This window comes from Phyllostomus discolor, chromosome 4 (assembly GCF_004126475.2).
Source record: "Phyllostomus discolor isolate MPI-MPIP mPhyDis1 chromosome 4, mPhyDis1.pri.v3, whole genome shotgun sequence".
Taxonomy (NCBI): domain Eukaryota; kingdom Metazoa; phylum Chordata; class Mammalia; order Chiroptera; family Phyllostomidae; genus Phyllostomus; species Phyllostomus discolor.
In genome coordinates, this window is record NC_040906.2 from 67107703 (window position 1) to 67115890 (window position 8188).

Below are 8188 nucleotides of genomic sequence, written 5' to 3' on the forward strand. Positions count from 1 at the left end.
GCTCTGTTGAAAACATATTTTTCCCTGTCTCTCCTTTTTTTTTTTTCTGGTCTGGTTGCTCTTGTTACGGTTCGGGGCGGAGCCTTAGGTGTTCACCGGGGCTGGGCACCCCAGTCACTAGATTGTGACATTATATGTGGGGGCGGGGGCGGGAGCAGGGACGGGAGGTAACAATGGCAGTAGTTCCGTTCTCCTGGGCTCAGACCCTTCTCTGGGTTCCCGGGCTGTGAGTTCTGCCCTGGTCCACAATCGCTGCCCCACTGGGTCTGCCAGCTGCAGCTTGTGTACTCAGGGATCACCACTGCGTTCTTGTGGCCCGGATGGCTGTCACGCCGATTTCGCACCAAACTTTCCCTGACCTCCGGGCGCTGCCAACCCGAGCCATCCCAGCGCCCGCCCGGCTCGTCTTCTCCTACCAGTCTAGATGAACGCATCTACTTCAACTTCTTGGCTGCCCGACTTCCATTCAGATAAATCCTCTGCCGGTTCTGGGCGTTATTCTATCTGTAAATTATTGTTGTTCTAATCTTGGTTGTGTGAGGAGGTACGGTACGTCCACCTATTCCTCCATCTTGCCAGAAGTCTCAATTAGTATTTACTTAATACCAAATTTAAACTAGTAGTATTTTATTTATAGCACAAGATGTGGCATAAGATGAAAGGAGGCAGCAGAGCATAGAGAAGGTAAATCAACAAAAGTATATGGTATAACCTTTGCTTTTAAGGGTCATATCTTCTAGAGAAACAGGAAGAATAAGTAAATGCCAGTAGTGTAAAATGTATAGTTTGTGTGATACTCAAAGAAGAAGATAGTGCTTACTGAAATAGTTGGAGGAAACTTCATGGATCTTTTTAGTGAGTGAAAGGAAGACCAATTTATTTTTTATGGGAAAATAGCATTAACAAAAAAAATTCATTCAACCATTTATTCATTCAACAAACACTGACCAAGAAACTACGTTTTCCAAGAATGTTGTATGTTGGGAATACAATAGTGTACAATAAAGGTTTGATAAAATTAAGCTTAGAAGTTTTGAGGGGTTTATATAATCTGAGTAGGTCTAAATTAAGTTCTTTACCCAAGGAGTAAAGTGCTGGATCACCTATAGGAGGAAAACTCCAGTTATAGAAGCTGATAAAGGCTTCCCCAAAATATAAATATTAAATTGAGGGCAAAAGAAAGAGTAACTTTTTCATGACACCTCAGAGGCAGTTGGCTGCTTCAGGATGAAGCTGAACATCTCTTTCCCAGCCACTGGCTGCCAGAAATTCATTGACATGGATGATGAATGCAAACTTTTAACATATGGCACAGACACCACTGCTGATGCTCTGGGTGAAGAATGTAAGGGTTATGTGTTTGAATCAGTGATGCAATGGACAAACAAGGTTTCCTGTGACACAGGTTGTCTTCTCTACTCATGGCCATGTCCACCTGCTGCTGAGTAAAGGGCATTTCAGTTACAGACCCAGGACTGGAGAGAGAAAGTACAAATCTGTGTGGAGTCATATTGTGGATGCCAATCTGAGTGGTTTCAACTCAGTCATTGTAAAAAATGTGGGGGGAGGGGGAGATATTCTTGGGCTCACGAATACTACTGTGCTATGTGGTCTGTGGCCTGAAAAAACTAGCAGAATCCACAAACTTTCCAATAACTTTAAAAAAGAAGATGTCCACCAATATGTTGTGAGAAAGCTCTTAAACAAAGATGGTAAGAAACTGAGAACCAAAGCACCCAAGATTCAGCATTTTGTTATTTCATGCATCCTGCAATACAAATGTTGGTGTATTGATTGGAACAAACAGCACACTAAAAAATTATGAAAAAAGGCTGCAGAATATGCTAAACTTTTGGCCCAGAGAATGGAGGTCAAAGAAAAATGTAGGCTGTCCTCTCTGAGAACTTCTACCTTTAAGTCTCAGTGCAGCTAAAAATGAGATTCTCTAAGAGTAACAAATAAATAAGATTAGAAGAGAGAGAAAGAGAGAGAGAGAGAGAGAGAGAAGAAAGAAAGAAAGAAAGAAAGAAAGAAAGAAAGAAAGAAAGAAAGAAAGAAAGAAAGAAAGAGAGAAAAAGAAAGAAAGAAAGAGAACAAGCTGTGCAAAAGTATGTGAGGGAGTTTATTATGCAGAAGGAACAGTGTGTGCAAAGGCCCAATGGCAGGGGAAACTTGGCTTGTTCCACCTCTCTTTGAAGATAAAAGAAGAAAAAAAAGAAGTCATATGAGAAGCCTCTGAAATGGAAAGAACTATTTCAGTTGAACAATATTTAGGAGGCAAAATACATGGGGTGATAAAATGGATTAGATATAGGATGCAGAAAGTCAAGGAATGACTCCAGGGTCTGCAGCCTCTTTAGCAGGATGGGGAAGGTCTGGAACATGGGGAGACTGTGAGATTTGTCCTGGACATGATCACAGTCATTGAGAATGGAATGTGCATGCAGGTGATGATAATGATACTAATGTGGCAGCAGCTGAAAGTGCCTAATGGAGATTGATGCAATAAAAACAAAAATTGAATGGGTGGGGAGGAGGCAGAAAAAGGTAACTGAAATTCAGTGAGTGATATTTGGAATCATACTCAACTAGATAGTGCATGACCACTTGGTGGTTTTAAAAACGCATAACCACCTCTAAGAGACTTGGTTTTCTCACTTTAACATTGTGAAATTGTATTCACTCATAGGGTCTTGTGAGGGTTAAATAAGAAAGTTGTAGAAATTGTCTCTACACAAAATGCAAGTGAGTTGTTTGTTCATCTTGACAATACACCCAAGTAAATGGAGTTCAGGAAGCATAAAATTTTTTAGGCTGTGGCCAACTGGTTTGTGCCAAGGAAACAGCCTACCACCTGGCTATCCCATGTGAAAATACCCAAGAAAGCAAGTACTAACACAAAGTAGGGCCATAAGAACTGAGCATATGGACTCTCTCTGGGTTCTGGTTTCTCATAGAAAATCAGGAGTTCTGACACCAGATCTGCTCTCAGCTACCCAGTTCACATACTCCCAACCACTTCATGTTTGCTGCCTTACACCTGGTTCTTTGTGTTCACTTATATTACCTACTGGACCCTGCATTCATCCCAGACATTTCTTCCACTGACCCCAGTAGTTGAGAACCTGGGCTCTGGAGTGGGATCACTTAGGCTCAAATTCTCGTTCTGATGCTTGTTTTCTGACCAGGTAAGTTACTTAATCTCTATAAACTTTAGTTTTTTTCTATTGTAAAATAGGATTATTAATACTTAATTTCAATGTTGTCATGCAGATTAAAAACAAAATATATTTATATAAAGCCTACGGGACTTTATATAGCAACAGATTAATGCTCATGGCTAGGTACTGGAGAAGTGGGCAGATATTTTTCTTACGTGTGTCTCGAATGTTTTAGTACATACAAATGCATATCTTCAGGGGTCCAGCTATTCTCAAAAAGTGTCTCCAAGGAAATACCACTCATTTCCTTTGGCTTCCCTTAACTAGATTTCTCAATACTCAAACACACATTATCAGCACCTCTAAACTTCAGCCCTTCCAACTCATGTTCTCCATTTTTCCTCTAGAGGATGACTTAAATGTAGGCTCTGTAGAAGCCTAGATAGGCCTCACTTTGGCCTACTTCGGCCACTCTTCAGAAGGGCCAGCTCTCTGATGCAATTTCAGTGTTCCTGAGAAGATGTTAGTGCTTACCAACCACCCTCCTTTAAAGGGGTTACCAAACACCTCAGTTAAAGGGGCTTACCTCTATAATTATGTTCCTTGAGTTTAAACTGTCCCTTGTTTGTTAATCCTTATAATAAATTATCATAAGTTCATTAGAATTTTAAAAAGTTATTTTTCAAAGAATTGCATGTGAGAAAAAATTCAACCTACAACAACAAAAAGAAACAGAATATCTTTCTTCCTTACTCATCTCTTCCTTCCTCTCCCCAGTATACCCACATTGTCAGTTTTAGTTTATATACCTCAAAAAGAAAAAACTCAGGTTTACTCAAATATACATGTATATGCATTTTTAATTACAAGTGAAGTCATATAACACATCTCTGTAAAATTTTATATGTAAACATACATATCAATATTTTAATCCTTGCAGTGTGTTCTGTTGTATGAGATAGTATGCATAGATGATTATGTGATAACTTCTCTATTGTTACACATTACAAATAATGTTATAGTATGTGTACACACACCAACACACATGTGTGCACACACACATGCATCTTGCCATACTTTTCATTCAAGACATGTTGAAGACCTAAATTAAATCAGTGACAGTGGAGATGGCAAGAAGGAAGGTATATAATACTGGATATGTGGGGGGAAAAAAGTCCAGGTCAACCCTTAGATTTCCTTTTTGGACAAATGGTTCTATGGGAAGGCATTCACTGAACTAAGGAAGAGTAGAAAGTGGTGTTTATAGGGGAAATGATGGCTTCAGTTTCTTACAGGTTAAGTTTCAGTTGTCCATGGAGCATCCAAGTTGAGCTTTCCAGTAAGTAATTAGATACAATTGCCTGAAATTCAAGAAACAAGTCTCTGCTGCCAAGTTTGTTCTGCAACAGGCTGTGAAAATGGACAGTACAGTATCAGTAATTAGTAGCCTGGCCTCGGAATTACTTAAAGTCAGATTCTGGATGAGTTAGAAAGGAAGAGTACGGTTCCATTATGGACTAAATACTAAACACTTATGAGATAGAAGGAGATGAATTCCACCTTGAAATGATGTACTGATGTATAATAGTCACATATTTCACTTACTAAGGCTAAATTTGTATCTTTTATTACTTATATATTTTTATTTTTAAATTATAGAAAGATCATAGTTTTAATTCTTTAATTTGATCAGAAACCACATGTTAATTTCAGAAAAATGAGCATGTTTCTATGGCATAAGCTTTGTTGTTTGCTCCCAGAGCACCTGCTGAAGGGGAACTCGCTGACATGGCAAAGAGAGCAGTAATGCTAAAACTGCAAACCCAAAGTTCTACAATTCTCATGAAAACACATCAGACAGAGATGGAATCAGGGCCTGTTATACAGGCTTTACAAGAGATACTGGCTTTTTAGGAGGCTGTCCCTTAGGATCTTTCTAACTCCATGTCTGATTCTGACTGATACGAAGGAGAATCCAAGTTTTTGTTCAGTCAGAAAGCCAGGGACTACTCCAAAACCATCCCTTGAAGCAAAGAAATCCTCTGCTTTCTCCAGAATCTCCCATCTAGCTGACTTCACTGGTCTATTATTAATCAAGACCAGCCTGCCCTGACTGATGTGGCTGGTTGGTTGCCTCTTGATGTTTCTCTCTCACATTGGTGTTTCTCTCCTTCTCTTTCTCTTCCACCCCTTTTCTGTCTCTCTAAAATAAATAAATAAAATCTTAAAAAAATAAAGAACAAGTCACTGGTGTCTTTCATTTACCCAGTCTCCTGGGGCAGGGACTCTATCTAATTGCAGTGGAAAGAGAAAGGAGCAGTCTTTCTGACACTACTTGGGGAAATTCTTTTCTATTTCCTGCATGCAAATTTGCAGTGTAGAACATGAAAATTTCTCCCAAGCTCAGAACAAAAACATACAGTGTACTTGAACTGTTGTGAAATGCTGATTGTGGTGGAGCCCCTCAGAACACATCATCTCGATCTGATATTTAAACTTCTCTTTCTACACTGCCTAAGAGTTTGGCAAATGCTCCTTACTAAAAAGGAACAGAGGCAGTTGAATGTAATTCAGTGCTTTCTGGCCCAGTATCATGTAGTTGGGAAACAGCAGTATTATCTGATGATGATAGTGATGATGAAAGCACTGATAAATTGGTATCCTCTTCTCAAGCTTGAGGAGAAAAGGTTCTATACATTTATAAAATCTAATAGATAATTAAGCTAAGTGGGTTTTTGTGATAAAGGATGGTGTCACATATGGGTTAGAAGAGGTTACCGAGGCCAAACTATTGCTAATTCTAGTATTAGGTGAAAAAAAGAATCCTGTTTATTTAGATGAAATTGTGGAAAGAAAATAAATAAGAACAGAATCTGTTAATGTGTGTTGATAATTTTATGTCAAAATATATTTCCTGAGGTTATAAATTCAATTATTTTTATAGTTTCAATTAAAGTACTGGTATGTTAATATTTAGTTGCAAAATACTTTTTGGGGTTGAATGAGGCTGAAAATATGTAGTGATTGAAAAGAAAGCATATCAAATCTCTCAGGAGTGTTTGATAAATAGTGAAGTATGATAATGAATTCTATACAACACACTCTATTTATGGTTGAAATCTATAGAAAATTCTTTCTGTGGGACACTGGACAGGTTTTCATTAAAATATTGTATCATGTTTCCTTGCAGGCCTGTTGAAATATTCTACAGAAAAGTTAAGGTCCTGAGGAAAGAAGTCAAAGTGAAGAACATATTTAGACAAGTTTCCAAGAGGACACCTATTAGCTTCTTCAAGTCAATGGAAACTGGCCACCATTGCTTAAGAGACCCTATTACTATGCTACTATATTATAAAGTCAGCTTCATTCTAAAAGAACATTCTTTGGAAGACTGAGCTGATATTCATTCATCAGAATATAACAGACACCTGCAATCAAATTCCATCCAGAAAATATTCTGGGCACAATTTAACGTATACACAAAAAAATAGCCTCTTAAACTTAAGGATATAGAACTCAGTTATCTGTGGGAATCAGAACTCATTGCCTAACTCTAAAGGACCATCAAATACTTTAGGAAAGCAATCACAGTGACAAAATCAGTTTCTGAGTTCATGATTTCTGTGAGTCTCATGTAGTAAATTTTATCATGGATCATTTTGGTTCTATCAGGTTTTATTCAAACTGACATATTTATAACAAAAACAAAAAGTTAGAACATGAAACAAAAATAAAAAATGAATGCCATAATTTATAATATGCTAGAAGAAGCTTTAACTTGCTGTTTTTCTCTTTTAAGGCATAGGAGAAAAAGAGAGAGAGATTACTAGGAAATTAGAAAGATATTTCACATAACTAACTTGTCAAGTCAGAGTAGATTGTAAGGAACTTCCAACAATTGCTTAAAAAATGAAGTGCCTAAAGGACTCTTTGTAACCTCTGAGAGAATAAGCCTTGTTACGTAAAATGCCCCTGTAGTATCCAACTCTATCCAAGAATGCTGGAGCTACTCTAGGTCTTTAACCCAGAAAGATTTCATGTAGAAAATTGTTTCAGAGATGATGCAATCGTTGAGGAACAAATGGAGGAGAGTAAGGCAACAGCAGGAAGCCATTACTATTTCAAGGGCAGGGGGGACAACGGCATGTAGTGTTATCCATCTGGTGGGAACCACAGTGACATACCTTGATCAGAAGTGAGATCTCAGAGTGAGGGGCTTCCTGAAGGGAATTGGAGTGACAGAGAAGCAGTCACTGATGGAGACACCATGGGAAGTAGAAGGGAAGGAGCAAAAAGAGCCAGACTTCTCTTCTCCTGCCAAGTTTTGTCCATGGCCTGCTTATGTAAGTCTACTTGGGCTTCCATGACAAAATACCATAGACCAAGTGGCTTAAAAAACAGCACTTTATTATTTCACATTTCTGGAAGCTAGAAGTCCAAGGTCAAGGTTTCTAGGGAGATTGCTTTTCCTGAATGACCACCCTCTTGCTATATCCCCACATGGCCTTTCCTTGGGGTATTGCAAGAAAGAGGGAGAAAGAGAAGGAGCTCTCTGGCATCTCCTGCTATAAGGATATTAATCATATCACATTAGGACCCTTTTTTTATAACCTAACTCAACCTAATTACTTCTGTAGAGGCCCCATCTCCATATACCCACATTGGAGTTTACAGCTTTAACATATGAATTTGGGGGGGGGGGCAAACGTTCAGTCTATAACACTGACTTTGGCTGAAATTACAGAGATGCCAATGAGCAAGGGACCCTGGGAAATGCCCTGAGATATAGAAAAGGAGGGGAGGTAAAATGAATATGAGGGTACTAACCTATACAATCTATCTCACTATTATTTTAATCAGATTTTTAATAGAACTTGGAGAAAAGCAAATAGTAGAACTGAGTGGTTTTAATATAACTTTCTTAAATATGTGTTCCTTAATTATTATAATGGCAGGTCAATGTATGATGGCAAATTTGATCATTGAGACCAAATTTTTAGCTATAGAAGATGGGTAATTTATCACCA

General features: G+C 38.4%; 1 pseudogene; it reads left to right on the forward strand.

Annotated features, from left to right (window-relative positions):
* Positions 1 to 1208: 1208 nt before the first annotated feature.
* On the forward strand, positions 1209 to 1933 carry LOC114494854 (annotated as a pseudogene).
* Positions 1934 to 8188: the final 6255 nt, after the last annotated feature.